Below are 18,044 nucleotides of genomic sequence, written 5' to 3' on the forward strand. Positions count from 1 at the left end.
ATTCTTTGCTCTCGTTGAAGAGATGCCTCGGATTTCGGCTTAGTGGTTTTGTAACCGAGCTTGACCGTCGGAGCCCAGTCTACCGACTCAACGTCACCCAAAGCGCTAGGGAAGCCTAAAAAGTCACAATGAAGCCCATATTAGACTACCGGAAACTTAATAATCATTACCAAGTAAATGAGTATTTAACAACACCCCAATGCTATATAAACACAGCCACAAAAACAAAGTTAGCAGTTAGCTAACATACCTCTGACAAAGTGGTCGCTGCAGACACGAGAGTAAACAGACTCTGCTCCTCCCGACTGCAGACGTAGGTTTGAAATCCATTTTTTACGGTGTTGTTCTGTTAGCTTTTTACATTTCTCACCTTTGTGTACGACAACCTTTGGTATTTCATGGGTATAACGGTTGGAGCAGCCGTAAACAGCACAAAACACGGGCATCTTGATTTTTTTACACAGCAGTTCTATGGGCAGACTTCACGTCCTGACATCCATCTGAATTTCGAGCATTCGCGATGAAGCACTGTTACGTCACGAGAAACCAAGCTATTGCATTCCCACCCATAGCGTCTTATTCTTATGTGTAGCCTTAATTCTATTCTTACTGTTCTGTATTTTTAATTCTTTTTTATGTTATTGATGAGTGTTGTACTTTGAGAGCAAAGATTAACCAAATTTCTTGTTTGTTTACGCCAACCTGGCCAATAAAGTTAATTCTGATTCTGTATCTTTTTTACATAATATTTGCCATTGCTAATGACATACACAGTAGTTAATCTAGCATACTTTCATTAAATAAATCAATTCAAGCTAAAATGTAAGAGTCCATAATTAGGCTATACTTAGCTTGATCTATTTGTACCAGAGATTTTATCTTTTTGAATAATCTCACCTGGGATAAAACTCCCCCTGCAACCCTGATTTGCATTTGTATAGCCTCCCCTAGAATTAGGAGCAGGGGGGTCATAGGGGGATGACTGCCAAGCCAGGCCCACGTCAATGCAGTTTTCTGCATTGCCTGCAAATTGCAGTGAACAGCCTTAAACCTGAACTTTCACGACAATCTACAGTGCCGCATACTGACGAAAATCCCACTTTTCATGCAGTGTGAGCAGGCAGACAGTTTAACCTTTAGACCGAGGGTACGTACCTAAAAGCAGGATTCTCCGTGTTGGTTTCTTCTGTTGGATTTCTCTTTGTAAGCCACATGGAGAGGACATTAATGCCATGACTGAGTGTGTGACTGACTATATAAACTTCTGTGTGGACAACACCATCCCCACCAGAACAGTGAGATGCTTCCCTAATAACAAACCCTGGATCACCAGTGAGCTAAAGGAACTATTGAACAAGAAAAAAAGAGCCTTTAGGGAGCGAGACAGGGAGTTACTGAGGAGTATACAGAAGCAGCTCAAAGTCAAGATCAGAGAGAGCAAGGTGTATAGAAAGAAGCTTGAGAGTAAACTGCAGAGGAACAATATCAGAGATGTGTGGTCAGGAATGAAGAAGATCACAGGCCTCAAGCAGAGGGAGGATCGGATGGATGGAAGTCTGGACAGAGCAAATGAGCTGAACACATTCTTCAACAGGTTCAGTTCAGGAACAAGCTCACCATCCTCCCCTCCTGTTCCCAGCCAAAGAGACATCCCACCCTCCTCTGACCCACAGCTTTCCTGTAACATCTCCACCTCCACCTCAGTCATGGATTCTTCTGCTTCCACTAGTTTGTCTTCAACCCAATCAGGAGATGCTGCTGTCCCCTTTGCCTCCCCCTCCCACTTTTCTGTTTCTAGAAGTCAGGTGAAGAGGCAGTTGGAGAGACTGAACCGGAACAAGGCTGCAGGTCCAGATGGTGTCAGCCACCGAGTCCTGAAGGCCTGTGCAGAGCAGCTCTGTGGGATTCTGCAACACCTTTTCAACCTTAGCTTGACCCAAGAGAAGGTACCACTGTTGTGGAAAACATCCTGTCTGGTTCCGGTACCAAAGAAAACTCATCCTTCAGTCATCAATGACTACAGACCTGTTGCCCTGACATCCCACATCATGAAGGTCCTGGAGAGACTCCTGTTGACCCACCTGTGTAAGCAAACCAGCACATATCAGGACCCCCTGCAGTTTGCTTATCGCCATGGAGTTGGAGTTGAAGACGCTATCATACACCTGCTTCAACAAACCCACTGTCATCTGGACAAAGCAGGCAGCACTGTGAGGATCATGTTCTTTGATTTCTCCAGTGCATTTAACACAATCCAGCCTGATCTGCTTCGTCTGAAACTCCAGAAGACTAATCACCTGGATTAATGACTACCTGACAAACAGACCACAGTTTGTCAGACTAAAGAATTGTGTGTCTAACCAGGTGATCAGCAGCACAGGAGCACCACAGAGGACTGTACTCTCACCATTCCTTTTCACTCTGTACACTTCAGACTTCCAGTACAAGTCAGACTCCTGTCATCTACAGAAATATTCAGATGACTGCAGTAGTCGGGTGTATCAGAGATGGACAAGAAGCTGAGTACAGAGAGCTGGTGGACCGCTTTGTGGCATGGTGTGGGAACAATCATCTCATCTTGAATGTTAACAAAACAAAGGAGATGATTGTAGATTTCAGGAGAAACAGGGTCAGATCAAACCCTGTTTCCATCATGGGAGAAGAAGTGGAGGTGGTTGAGGACTATAAATACCTTGGTGTTCATCTGGACAACAGACTGGACTGGAGACACAACAGTGAAGCCATCTACAAGAAAGGACAGAGCAGACTGTACTTCTTGAGGAAGCTAAGGTCCTTCAAGGTTTGCAACAAGATGTTGCAGATATTCTACAAGTCTGTTGTTGAGAGCGTCATTTCCTCTTGCGTCATCTGTTGGGGCAGCAGCATCAGAACCAGGGACCTAAAAAGACTCAACAACCTGATAAGGAAGGCTGGTTCTGTTCTGGGGACGACTGTGGAACCTCTGGAGACAATAATGCAAAGAAGGATTTTGCATAAAATCAAGAGAATTATGGACAACCCTGAACATCCTCTCCATGAGACTGTTATCGGAAAACAGAGTCTCTTCAGTCAAAGGCTTCTTCAGTTTGGATGCAAAACGGACCGCTACAGGAAATCATTCCTGCCCACAGCCATCAGCATCTATAATAACTCCTTGATTTAATTGAGCTACATCAACATTTAATTTCCCTCTGGGATAAATAAAGTATTTTTTAACTTGAATTTGAATTGAATTGAAGCCATCTACAAGAAAGGACAGAGCAGACTGTACTTCTTGAGGAAGCTAAGGTCCTTCAAGGTTTGTAACAAGATGTTGCAGATCTTCTACAAGTCTGTTGTTGAGAGCGTCATTTCCTCTTGCGTCATCTGTTGGGGCAGCAGCATCAGAACCAGGGACCAAAAAAGACTCAACAACCTGATAAGGAAGGCTGGTTCTGTTCTGGGGATGACTGTGGAACCTCTGGAGACAATAATGCAAAGAAGGATTTTGCATAAAATCAAGAGAATTATGGACAACCCTGAACATCCTCTCCATGAGACTGTTATCGGAAAACAGAGTCTCTTCAGTCAAAGGCTTCTTCAGTTTGGATGCAAAACGGACCGCTACAGGAAATCTTTCCTGCCCACAGCCATAAGCATCTATAATAACTCCTTGATTTAATTGAGTTACATCAACATTTAATTTCCCTCTGGGATAAATAAAGTATTTTTGAATTTGAATTTTGAATTGAAAATCACATTGCCTTTGTACCAGAGGAGCTATTAACACAAACACGGGTCGAGAGTAGAGTCATACATCTGTGCCCTGGATGGACATGCGGGTGAGGGCTTATGGCCTCAACGCACTCACGCCACGGTCACATTTTCAAGTACACCACACACAACAAGTAATGACAGACAGTAGGATCTCCTCAGCCAGGCTTGATCGCTTTTATTGTTTTAAACATCATTTTAATGTTTTTAAGGGCTGTACAATCATGCCAGTTGGTTTTACTGACCACTCTTTGGTTTTATGTCATGTTGTTCTAAAGAATGCTTTACCCAGGAGTGCGTACTGGCATTTTAATTCAGCGCTAACATTTGATAATGGTTTTAAAGAAGCTTTAAGTTATTTTTGGGCCATTTTTAGACTTAGGAAAGGTGATTTTACATGTCTCAGGCAGTGGTGGGACCATGGTAAGACTGAGATAAAACTCTTGCGCCAGCAGTATACTCTCAATGTTACACGGGATGCCTGTCGATCTATACAGGACTGCGATCGTGGAACTGGAGACAGTTACCACTTCCACAGGAAATCGAGGATATATTGAAGTCCTCAAATCTAAAAAGATGGCTCTGGCCAACCTGCTGGACACAAAGGTGCAGGGTGCACTGGTCCGATCCCGGTTCCTGAACATCTCAGAGATGGATGCTCCCTCTAGCTTTTTCTTCGGCCTGGAGAAGAAGCGAGGTCAGGCCAAGGTGATCCACTCTCTGCTCTCCGACACAGGGCAGGAACTCACTGACACTACAGACATCAGACAGCGAGCTGTGGATTATTATTCATCACTCTATGCGAGTGCATACGAGGAGAATGATGCACTGTTTGAGGAGTTCTGTGGTGAGCTGCCTCAGGTCTCTGAGGAGACCAACACACAGCTGGATCAGCCCTTACAGTTGGTGGAGCTGCAGGCTGCTCTGCAGAGCATGCAGGGACGGAGGGCTCCCGGCATCGATGGTCTGAGTGTCGAGTTGTATAAAGCCTTCTGGCACATTTTAGCACCCGATGTTTTAGAGGTTTTTAATGAAAGCTTGGCTTTGGGTTCCCTGCCGCTGTCTGCGGCAGGACTGCTGTCACCCTCCTGCCAAAGAAAGGCAACCTTCAAGAGATAAGGAACTGGCGCCCTGTGTCGCTCCTGTGCACGGATTATAAAATCCTGTCCAAGGCCTTGGCGAACAGGCTGAGAAATGCTACGGAGCAGGTCATCCACCGGGATCAGACCTACTGTGTACCTGGCAGGTCTGTGGTAGACAATGTCTACCTGATTCTGGATTTTTTTGGAGGTTTCCAGCTCATTGGGCATTGATACTGGTCTCATTTCATTAGACCAGGAAAAGGCTTTTGACTGCGTTGAACACAACTTCCTCTGGAAAAACATGGAGAGGTTTGGGTTCATCGCCGGTTTTATTGCCAAGATCCAGGTGTTGTACTGTAACATTGAGAGTATGCTGAAGTTCAACAGCAGTCTGTGTGCTCCTTTCGGGGTGCATAGAGGCATCCGGCAGGGCTGTGCTCTGTCTGGGATGCTCTATGCACTCTCAATGGAGCCCCTCCTCTGTAGGATTCGCACACTCATAGATGGCCTGCTTTTACCTGGTTTTAAAAAGAACATTGTGTTGTCTGCCTACGCAGATGACGTCATCGTTCTGATCAGATTCCAGAGAGATGTTGATGTTTTAGTTGAACTAGCTACCTCCTTTAACAATCTGTCTGCAGCGAGGGTGAACTGGAAGAAGAGTGAAGCCCTTGCTGTGGGCAGATGGTGTGATGGCCTCCCAGTTCTCCCTCAGCACCTCATCCCCTGTACGGAAGAGTTCTGCTGGGATGACGGCTTCAGCACCGGGTCCGCTCGCACCTAGTCGGCACGTGTGACGCCATACAGAGATGGTCCCGACAAAATTTACAGAACTGACTAAAGTGATGTGTGTTAGTTTTTTTTGTGTATGTGACCTTTTGTTACGATGAAAGAAAGGGATAACTAAAATAAAGTAGTGACTCTGTGATACGAATCGTTGGTGTCATCATTTCCTTTATTCCGTTTCTTACTTTGCTCCTATTATTAAAAAAACAAAACAATAAAATACAAACAAAACAAAAACAAAAGATAACTGCTTCAAGAATCACATATGTCATGCACAACCACGTTTTTCGACCGCCGGGTAACCTTGACCCGGAGGACAACACAAGGGTTAAACTATGATTCCGAGCTGCAGGACTTTCAGGTTAAGTTTGCAGTTCCGTGAGAGGATTCTTTGCTTTCTGGCCACAGCCCATAGGAATTCCATGATCGCCATGGTTTCCTTCTCAGAAGCATCATCGCAGCATCATTTAAAAACAAACATAAACACCATCAGTCTACAGAACTTTTTTCTTCACATTTCACTCCACCAGTTCTAGAAGATTGTAACTTCTGCTGAGGACTTGTTGCATCCCAACATGAAGAAAACACTCTCAGAAACCCAGAAAAGTGGAACAACATACTTCCAACAGGAAAAATATCAAGGTTTGAGAAATGTCAAAGTCTGCACTCTTTTCTAAAGTTTCCACTGAGAAGATTTTTAAAAAGTTCATAGTCACTCATATTCAAATGACCAAACACCTCTGAAATAAACACTTCCCACCTTCAGCTTAAAGGCAAAGTATGCTGAAGTCAGGTTTAAACTCATTTCAAAAGAAAAAACAGCATCCAAACATTAGCTCTTCTCAAATTGGACTAAGTGTAGAACAGGGTCATTTTTTTTTTATAAATCAATCTTTTTTATAGTTACACACAGAAATTGGTATGAAGAGTTGAACATTAAATCATATATATTAATTTATAAAGCTGATAAAACTATTCACAGGACAGAAGTCCTCAGCTTCCTGCTGGAACACATAGTCATATGTAAAGGTAATATGTAAATTGTGGAAAAGCAAACACTGTAATGTTATCTTTTTCAGTTTGGTATTAGAAAGGCATTCTTTCTTGTTTGAATTGAATTAAATCCTAACTCAAAGACTGTCCTTTATCCAAATAAGGTACCAACTCCCTGTCAAAAGATTACATTTGACCCCGAACCATGATCATTTCCTAACCCTCACTAATAAGTCTGGATTTTTTAAGTCCCAACCATGCGTTATTGGCTAAACCTAAACAGGAAGTGACGAAGCAAAAATCTGAATTTCATCTTAACCCCGCAAAAGAAGGCTATTCTCGTGTTTCTTACTCATACAAGGTCATTTAAAGAGGTTTATGCATGGAACCTACTTAGAATGGATTGATATGAAGGACAAAGGAGTTTGAACTTGTTTTGACAGAAGGAATTCATTTTATAGCAAAAATACCAATATCGCCTTAACTCCGCTAAGGAAGGCTTTTCCTGTGTTTCTTTCTCATTCAAGGTCATTTAAAGAGGTTTATGCATGGAACCTACTTAGAATGGATATATGTGAAGGACAAAGGAGTTTGAACTTGTTTTGACTGAAGGAATTTGTGTTTATAAGTAAAAATCCGAATTCGTCTTAACTCCGCAAAAGAAGGCTATTCTTGTGTTTCTTTCTCATACAAGGTCATTTAAAGAGGTTTATGCATGGAACCTACTTAGAATGGATATATATGTAGGACAAAGGAGTTTGAACTTGTTTTGACTGAAGGAATTCTTTTTATAGCAAAAATACCAATATCGCTTTAACTCCGTAAGGAAGGCTATTCTTGTGTTTCTTTATCATACAAGGTCATTTAAAGAGGTTTATGCATGGAACCTACTTAGAATGGATATATATGAAGGACAAAGGAGTTTGAACTTGTTTTGACTGAAGGAATTTGTGTTTATAGCAAAAATACCAATTTGGCCTTAACCCTACTAACAATTTTACGTTCCGAGAATGTTCCTGGAACGTTAGCCCTTGGTTGTTTTTAGGTTCTGAGTACGTTATGTGTGTGGTTCCCATTACGTTCCCTTGCCGTTCCCATATGGTTCCCACAACGTTGTTGGTTAGATATTTGGTTCCCTAGACGTTCTCATGAGGTTCCCCCAACCTTGTTTATTATGTGTTGGTTCCCCTATACAACCAAAGGGAACGTTTTTAAGTGGTAGATTTTGGTTTGGTTATAACCAAACCTTTAGAGAACCAAAGTCAAACGTTTTATTTCAGTTCTCTGTAACAAGGTTACTATGCATTCTAGTAACATGGTTGATTACATATTTGGGTTCTTTCCCACAATGTTGTCATATTTCTAGTTTGTAAAAATGCACGACAACTATTTACTTCAGAGCTAAGCAGTGATGGCAAATGTTGCAGGACGAGAATGTTTAATACCAAATCAATACTGTTAAATACAAAAAATGGGTGTATTTGCATGGTTTTATTTCAATAAAACAATAATAATAAAATATAAACAAAAAAACAGTATGAATAAAATGAATAAAATACAATTAACTACAATAATAAAAAAAATGGGTGTGGGTGCTGGTGCTGATGGTGGTATTTGGTTCAGTCTGTTCCGTCTTGAGGAGCTGGCCTAAAAAGAATACGAAACGTTGTTATATGTGAAAATGTGTGCATGTAGTACTTACTTCTTCTTGTTTGCAACTGGATGGCCTTCTGTTCCTTCATAACTAAAGGTAGAATTGAGATGAAATTCATTGTAGTTTTACACTCAAAACACTTTTGCTGTGTGAACATCAATTGTGTATCAAGTACTTACGCTTTATTAGGACAGCCATGCCTGATGCCCCCCGCTCTTCGCCATGGGTCATTCCTGAAGTTTTTGAAAAGAAAATTGTTAGCTTGCTTTCTTGGTTAGGAGCTTGTAATCAGATAGTATAAATATATAATTCAAAGCAAATATACCCTCGACTTCCGGGAATAGTGATTGTTCCTCAATATCCGAGTCTTCACCCGTCTGACTGCTGGGTGCATGGCTGGAGGGACTGGCGGCTACACGGCTCTGAGGCCCTGCATAGAAAGATGACACAGATGTCAATTATAATATGGCGAGATTCTTATGTATGTAATTTGAAAACAGAAGCCCATGCCAATGCATCACACAATTGGGAAAACGCTTACATGATGATGGTGAAGGAATGTGTTGTTCTGAAAAGAAAAAAAAGAACCGATTAGATTCGTCACATAACATGTAATGGGTGATTTCTGTGATGTTGGCACCAAGATACGCAAAATGATTTGACAAACTTACCAACTGGGCTTTCACATCGACCCACATTCCTGGCCTGCTTCCTTGGCTGAAGAGCTGACTCATCTGCAACGAAAGACCATCATTTGTACTGACAGGGAAACATTTATTTAATTTTGTACATAATTCAGTCTGTACTGAAGAGGCCTTACCCTCACTGGAGGAATATCCCTGGGGGGCCTGCGCACTCTTTTCTGGTTAATGGCTGTGCCATCATCTGTCTCTGTGCAGGAATTTACCATATATTGCTCATATTTCTTCTCTGCCAGCTTGTAGTTATCTGTGTGAGGAGATGATTTTTCAGCAAGTAGAACAAAACTGTATTTCCATGCATAGAAAAAATATTAACCTTTTCAATATAGTGCATAGCAAATAGTGTATAGCTCACCTAACAATGGAACTCATTATCAAGGAGTTAGGCCCTTGACTTACTTGAGTGTGTCTGCATTTAACTGAATTTAAAACAACTTATTTTATTGTAGCCTATTTTACTTATTCCATTTCATCTTTGGTTCAAATAATATGCTATATAAACAATAAATGGAGAAACAATGAATGAAAGCTGCACTAATAAAGTGGTATGCTCAGTCCAAGAGATTAGGAGAACACATATTTCACTGATTTTGAAAAAAAAAAAACGCCTTTACTGCCATCCTACATAGTGCAACTTTAACTTTAACTAGTTAACTAATGAATGTTACCTTTTCAAGAGGGAATCGCGTCTTCTGCCAACATGGCCGACCGGAGTCACATGACTCCTCATTCTCAATACCTTATGTGAATGTTTTCCTACAGGCAGGACGGCAGTTCCCTGTCCACAAAATTGCTTTCTGCATTAAAGTACAGAGCTGTTGTAGTAAGCTTATGCTCTTTATTTGAATCCAAACTATAGCATTTACTTCTATTGTACGACTATGTCGTGCGTTCGCGCCAAAAACGCGAACCTAAAAACATCCATAAAACTTATTTTAACGGTAAAAAAAAGTAACACAAGACAGCTTGGTAACAAAGTATGTAACAGAGAATAATGTACAACAAATATTTAAATCATAAATGGCTACATTTTCGAAGAAAATAACACGATGTCAATGCTGTATTATTCACACAACTTACCCTCAGCAGAACACAACGAGACTGTGAGGGCAGAGGGGAGGGGCTACAGAAACCCAGCAGCAAAGGGCGGAGGTGTGCTCAAGGAAAATGTATAAAATAATGGTAAATGAATATAACTCAGAGATAAAATTCATAAATACTCAAAAAAACTTTGTATTCTTTGTAGACCTATGTTTGTGTCCCTTCACTGAATTTAAAACAAATATCATACATTTTGTATTTTAATATTTTGTTTTTGGTTCAATAATAATAATAATGAGCAATTCATGCATTATAAGAAATTAATGAAAAATTACAATTACAAAAATGACATTTTCCTAGTGTAATTTTTAATTACACCTTAAGTTCTGAAAAAACCCGAAAAACAACTAAGCATAACGTTGTTGGTTGGTAGCAGTGTAACTACTGGCTAACGTTTCATATGGGTGGTTCCCTAAACGTCCAAGGAACGTTTGGGTTGCACTGTAACCAAAGGGAACGTTTTTAAATGGTAGATTTTGGTTTGGTTATAACCAAACCTTTAGAGAACCAAAGTCAAACGTTTTATTTACGTTCTCTGTTACTAGGGTTTTAGTGTGTGGGTTACACCAGCGTTGTTACTAAGTGCTTGTCAAAATTACTATTGAAGGTAGTAATTAAGTGTTTGTTTTAGGCAATGTGAAAACTGTGTTGTGACTTTCAAAGATGCTTGAAAAACTTGACGTGTTTCTTCAGATAAACTGACGAACTGTGAAAAAGGAGCGATAAGGTCTTATTTATAAACAGAGATCTGATCTCTGACATCACAATCACTCTGATCTATTGTGATGTCACATCAGTGATGACATCATAGGTGACCTTATTCTGGGATGATCTGCAGGTTTGAAGGCTTCTGGTCTGTGGTTCCAACCACAGATTCTGGATGGAACTGAAGTCCAGATTCCAGAATGTTGATTTGTGTTCTCTGTTAATCTCTGGACGACTTCAGCTGAATACTTCCTGCCACTGTCACGTTGGAAGGTCCAATTCTGCCAGCTTTTCAGCAGCCAGTATCATGTTTTCCACCAGCAGTGTTTTGGAGTTCCATTTATTGGAGTTCCATTCATTGTCATAATCACATTCATTCATACAGAGCAATTCAAAAACCATTTCCTGACTAAGGAAACCAACAGATTGCACCGAACTTACTCTAAAAAGAAATGTTTAGACTCAACAAAAAAAATCAACGCAACAGTTTCCATTAGTCTTTCTTAGTTGTGACAACTTAATTTGAAATTACATTGAACCAACAAACTATATTACTTTGGGCGAATTAGCTTTTCCTTTTCAGTCAAAGATTCTATTAAGTACTGCTTACTTAATAACAGTTAGCCTAAAGGCAAGTTTTTAAGTTGATAACTCGTAAAAATTAAGTTACTCCAACTGGCTTTACCATAGTATTATAAAGTACTTTTATTTTATTATCTAGTTAATTACAATAATAATGCACACAACTTTTTAAGTAGCAACAATATAAAAAAATCTTTTGCTCAAATTAGATTTTCTTCAATTTTTTTTTCTTTTTTGTAGTTTCTTTTGCGAATGTAGTAGCTTTCAAGAAAGACAGTTCAACTACTGCTTTTGCAATTCACTTATTTTATTATTTTGAACAAAACTTGAGATGGCAAAAAACAAAATAAGAAAACAAACTAAAATTTCCACTGCTCCTCAGTGATAAAAGCATTTTGTATATTTAAATAAGTGTGACCAACTCAAAGTCACTGTCTCCATGGATAAATACTGTAACAGCAAAAGCCACGTAGAAACCAACTGAACTTTGCAAGTGTTACGGCAAGAAACTGACAGCAAGTGACTAAAAGCTGCATAGTAACACAAGTATAATTGTCACAAGTAAGCCCACATCATTCATTTAAAAAACACACACAAAAAAATGTCCTCTTTGGTCTACAATATGAACATATTTCTTTAAACAAGACCTTTGCTTTGTCCACTGTCACAACAGGATTGAACAGCATAATTTTAACTAACCTGACAGAAACATTCTCACTTTTTGGTTGCTTCATGTGACAGTGATGGATCTGAGATTTTTAGAAAATAGTGTTTTTCAGACCCATGACTTTAGCACTGCATGTCAGCCCATCCAGGCCAAGGAACAACTTTTGAAAAACTTCAAAAGTGTATTTAAGTTTCTTGCAGTAGCTGATGTTGAGGGCATAAATTATGCCCATCAACAAGGCACAGGACCTTGGAATATCCTTTGCAACCAAACATTTGGTTCCTTCCACGACAATTGTTGTCATCCAGTGATCTGATCCAGGGGTAGACCTGTCTCCAACGATGGCAATTTTCATCATGTGACTCTCAAAGCTGGTCTCGAACTCTTCATTGTCCTTGTAAAGCAAAAAAAAAAAAAGGAATTATTGTCTTCCATGTTTTACAATTGACCTTCAGTTTGTTTGTACATCTTGATATTTTTCTTGATGCTTTTCAGGTAGCATAACATAAGTGAACCAGTAAACAGTCATGTGTTAATCTTTTTCATCGCTACTAACAGTCATTTACAATGCTGATGTGGTATGACATAAATTTTACTTAAAGGGAAATTCCAGCTGAATTTTAACCTAGGGTCTCACAGACTGTGAGTCAGAGATCAAATAAGCCACTGATAGCCAAATGCTAACAACAGCACCATCCTTCAGTATTACTAGTTCTATAGTACAAATAGTGTCCCAGCCCAGTGTGTTTGACCCTGGGTTAAGATTGTGTCAGAATTTCCCTTTAAAAAAAATTGAACTGGCAATGTGTAGCGCAGGAGCAACCTTCTACCTCTGCGTTTACACTATGCTCAATAAGGATTTATCTCTATTTCATTACTTACCCCAAACTCTTTGAACAAATCCTCTTCTTTCTCTCCAAGGTATACAACCAGGCACCGGATGGCTACTTCTCTCCGCATTTCAATTGTGTTTTGCTATATGAAAAAAGGATGGTGTCAGGATATAGTATTCAAATGTTTATGATCTACAAGAGTGCATTTCAAAAAGAGGCAAACTCTAAATAATTACCATACCTCAAGAATCATGTCCTTAATCTGCCTGATCCTTGCTCCTGAAGCTCCTCCTCTTGATGAAACCACATCCATTAGTTTCTGGGTGCACTGGTCCAGTTTGGCCATGAAAGTTGCTTCCAGGTTTACCATGGTTATTCTTTTGAACTCATCATTTACCTGTGGAGCATAACATGAAGCACATAATTAGCTACAGCATAACCAATAGTATTAATGAGGACCGAATCATTTTTTTTGTGGACTTGAGTGAGTAAGTGAGTGAATGAATAAATGTAACAGAACTTTTAACAAACTTTTTTTTGTTTACCTGTGTTGCATCAAACAATGCAGGCCAGCGCTGCATGAAGTCCCTGATTGCAGGTGCCTGATATATGATTTCTTGCCTCCGAAGAGAGAATGTCTTGGCCATTTTTCCAGCAACCACCTGACCATTATCCTTTTTTATCACTTCAGACAATAGCTCCTCTCTCTCTTTCTCCAAACTTTCACTGGTTTCACCTTGTGGGTGAGGAGGTAAGTAATTTACCTCAGCCTTTTTTGCCTTTTTAACATTTTTCGCAGGAGTCTGCTCATGTAACGCTTTCCTCTTCAGTGAGTTAACCACAATTTCTGGGCAGCCAGTCCCACAAAGTTTGGACCTGAAGTTGTTCATTTTATATTTCAGCCGTTGGATCCATCCATAACATCCATTGAAGGACCCAGGTTCCTTGAGACAGGGATGTTTTTTGACCAAGGCCTCTGCTACTTGACTTAGTTTGGCACTTGATGGATAAGCTGTGTACTCAAATATGGCCTCAGCTAAATGTCCCAGAATGTCTGGAAGTAGTGAGATGAGATCACTGGTACCAAAAAGAGTCCCAGAACAACTGAACTTTTCATTGCCTGAATGAAGCAGAATCTCTGTGTTGGCAGAGAAACGAGGGATTAGAAATTCTGCAGGCCACCCCTTTGACCGCTGTGCAGGGATTTCAGTCATTGGTCTTGGCGAAACAGGTAACGTGTCGTGGGAGGATGCAGATGAGCAGACATCATCAGAAGGCAGGGGCGAACAATCAGAAATACTTGCAAAGGAGCTGTCTACATCTGTTAAGGTCAGTGTTACGGTTGGAGGTTCATCAATATACACCACCTTGATAGTGTCCTTGTCCACGATGCTAGTTGTTGAAAGCAAGGAGAAAAACTCGTTTCCAAAGTCAGCATCCTTGAAATGTAGACAGAAATCCCCAGGTATCCCAAATGTAACTTGAACAATTGAATGAAGCTCTTCAACTGCTTCTGGGATTCCAGATGGTAATGTCAGTTTCTGAACATTATGGTCTGAAAGTATCACTCTGAGATTGGCTGGTTGTGACATTGCCGAATCTGTAACACACAAGGGTGCTCAAAATGTTTAAGTTAGTATAATAACAACAACATTCAGTGAAAAATTCTGAGTTTCTCTCAGAGCTGGCTTTAAACACTACTTGGCCAAAACTACTTTTTTGTTGGAAATATCGTTAACCTGTTAGCAACACAAATGTACCACAAACATTAACTGGGAGATCTACACTGATAACATAGTAACATACTACTATTTTTTAATTTGATACATCTTAATGTCAATTAAGACCTCATCATCAAAATAGATTAGAGAACCCTGTAAATATATTTGGCTTCTTTTGTTTCAGCTATGCCTTCTGTTGTTCTTTGATATACTAGTTATGGCTATACTAGTTATGGAACACATATGTATCGTTTCAGGGTTACAATGCTTTTTCCACCAAGCACATAAGGTGTTAATGGGAACATGTCAGACAGCTCTGTAGGCTGTAGCACTTTCACAGAGCTTGTTTTCTCAAGGATAAAGCTCCTGAGATGTTCAACCGACCAAGCTATCAAGCTTTTCACAATGAATAGAAGTGTGCCCTTCACAACAACTATTTGGATTAACTCTCCAAAATCTGTGAGACCACCTGTTGATCCATTAGCCAGAACCATTCCAACTGCATACTTTGTGCCACTGTATACCACATTGTTGGCTATTTGGATGTGCATCTCAGTTGGGAATGTATCTCGCAGTGCTTTCTGGATGTCTTCTCTAAGCACAGCAACATCTACAGTTGACAGTTGTGTGGCCTGCAACACAGGTCTCACAACACTGGGATCATGTTGGTTGTATGCAATCATCAGCTGATGCTTCTTAGCCATTGATAGCACAATGTTTCGAAAGCTATGATTGTGCCGGACGATACGCTTAAAAAGGCTATGTTTAGCCTCAAAACGCATTGTCCAGAGGAACACAAGTGGACCATAGGCCCTGATCAGCTGGGGGTAATGCTCCAGGTAGTGGTGTTTGGGGATAAGTTTTTCCTGGGGGAAAACCTGGAGAAGCCTATGTTTATGTTCAGAGATCTTACTGTCAAGGTAACATATGCTCTCTTCTGTGTGAACATGACTTACAACAAGTTCGACGATGTCTTTCAGCACCAGAAGTACTTCCCACGCTGGTTCACCCTCAGGGATTTTTGATCCAATTATGAGGGGTAGGAATCGCAACAATGACCAGTTCTCATGGGCGTTCCCTCCGACACTTTTCTTAGCTGCAAAATTTAGAGGGACCTGCTGTGGAGCTTCTGTCTTATCTGACCATTTGTAAGGGAATGTTTTTATGCTTTTGTTGAGTTCATCAAGAGTGATGTATTTACTCTTGATGATCACTTGAAGACACAAAGCCATTTCCCGAGGGACTATGCCCTCAAATACATCATGTAACACATCAGGTGGATAACCTGACAAAACACTGAAGTACTTCAGATTCTCTGTAAGTACACACTGCCTTTTTACTCCACAGACATGTGTCAGAGCAGGATTTTCATGTACAGTTTGAACATGCATTTCATGTTGTTCTTTGGTTCTAACTTGAAATGCCCCTGTTCTCACTTCTTTCACCTGGAACTGTGAATGTTCACCCAGACAGAATCTGCACACATAAGTACCAGAGAAGTTTTCAACAAACCCCCCCATCGCATGGGCCCCAAGGTTATCTGCCACAACACTGAAGACTGTTCCTTTGACTTTTCTGCCCAATGTTGGGACATACAAACCCTCCTCTTCCAAGCTCACAAGATCCTTTAGTAATGGCTCCAGTACAGTACTATACCCAAATCTTTTCACATCGTCAGCCTTGCAGAGAATTGCTAGGAAGATGGAAGTCAGTGAAGATCTGAGCATTGCAGGAACACCAGCCAAAATCCAGTACACAGCAGTTTTTTTCTCGACGTACCCAGGGGATTGCAGATCTCAAAGTCATCTACATAGAGAATGATAGCAATGCTAGGATGTCCTGCAGAAAACAACTCATTTGTTTTATAATAATTGCCATCAGACATTGCCCTGTACTGAGAGTCACTGTTACTTTGAGCTTCACTATCATGGACGATAAAATCAAGGATCTCTTTCTGGTTCATAATCTGAAGCAATGACTTGAGAAGAGGAATGTACTGGAAGGTTCTGTTTTCCTCCTTACTGAGTACATACTCTATTGGTTCAACCACACCAAACTGCTCCGCAAAAAATGACCTTCTCTTGTATGCAGAAGAAAGTGGACCACTATGACTGAGAGTAGAGTTCAAGGGGTTTGCTTCACAAAGCTCTGTTACCATGTCTGACACAACAGCCTCATCAATATCACAATTGTGCTTCCCCAAACAGGACTGTAAAGTGCCTTTGATGATGGGACCTGATGCTGAATGGGAGATGAAGTGTAACTCTTCAATAACTTCATCAATACACCTGTTTGATACATGAAATATGCTCTCCAGTTTTAGAAACAACAATGCTAATCTTTTTTCTAGGAGGTTTGGTAGCTCTTTGATATCATCATCACCATCATCAGTCATAGAAATTTCAACATCTTGAACCTCCATATCACTGTAGCCATCTGCATTTGAAGAAGATGCATACTTCTTTAGCACGTCATCTTTAAAGTCTTGCAGTGTGTGAGGAGTGTGCTTTCTGCTTTTGTGGGAGGCAAATGTTCCATAAATATTGGTGCTAAAATGGCAGTTTTTAAACACACATACTACAGACTCAAATTTTTTCAAATGTCGACCAAGGTGCTCAAAGAGCTCTCTCTCTGTTGATATTGCACTAGTTCTACAACACTGACAAGTAAAGGAGAGAGTTTCTGATCTGACACTTTGCTGAGCTTCATGAGAGTGCTGTCTTGACAGATGTGATCTAAGGCTACCCCATGTTTTAAATGAACAAAAACAGTCTTGGTGAATACATGGCAGACGTTCCCCACCGTGGCCATGACGTAACCTGTAGTGCCGTAGCAACACAGTTTGTGTAGAGGTTTCAAATTTACACAGTTTGCACTCAAAACCCATCGGTGAAAATAATGGGAAATTTTACAAAATGTAAATCTGATTAGATTGTCTAAAGTCTTTTAAGATTACATCATTACAGCAACATCGCTATTACAAACTCATAACTAAAATCTCTTTCTCCAGATTTTAAATAGTTTGCTTACCTCTTTGATTCCTCTCACAGAAACATCAAACCACACTTTGCCCTCAGTGGAACAACACAGCTATACAACAAAAACAAAACAAAAAATGAATTGTGGTTGTGACAGTGGGGTAACATTAGATTGTAGCTGGTGGTTACACAGTTAAACCGCATCACATTACTAAAATCAAATAGTTAAAAGAAATAGTTTGCTTAATTCTTTGATTCTTCTCACAGAAACATCACACCACAATTTGGAACAACATAGCTATACATGTGAATGAAGAATTTCTTTTATTTATTTAAAAATTGTGGCTGTGACAGTGGCTAACAACATGTAGCTGGCGGCCGCATGCAATGAGCAAAATGTGAATAATCCTTTTCCTAACAGCTCTCTCTTGCTGGGCACACACGCTATTAACTGAATGAAAGTCACTGAAACAAATATAAACCCAATA

The 18,044-nt window shown here is 40.2% G+C and overlaps 1 long non-coding RNA gene across 1 annotated transcript; it reads right to left on the bottom strand.

Moving 5' to 3' along the window:
• Positions 1–8,316: 8,316 nt before the first annotated feature.
• On the bottom strand, positions 8,317–8,650 carry LOC142388934 (uncharacterized). The gene is made up of 3 exons (XR_012770344.1): positions 8,594–8,650; positions 8,448–8,501; positions 8,317–8,358 (listed from the first exon to the last, which is right to left on the bottom strand). It is a non-coding gene; the product is annotated as an uncharacterized LOC142388934 (long non-coding RNA).
• Positions 8,651–18,044: the final 9,394 nt, after the last annotated feature.

This window comes from Odontesthes bonariensis, chromosome 9, assembly GCF_027942865.1.
Source record: "Odontesthes bonariensis isolate fOdoBon6 chromosome 9, fOdoBon6.hap1, whole genome shotgun sequence".
In the NCBI taxonomy this organism is placed as follows: Eukaryota; Metazoa; Chordata; class Actinopteri; order Atheriniformes; family Atherinopsidae; genus Odontesthes; species Odontesthes bonariensis.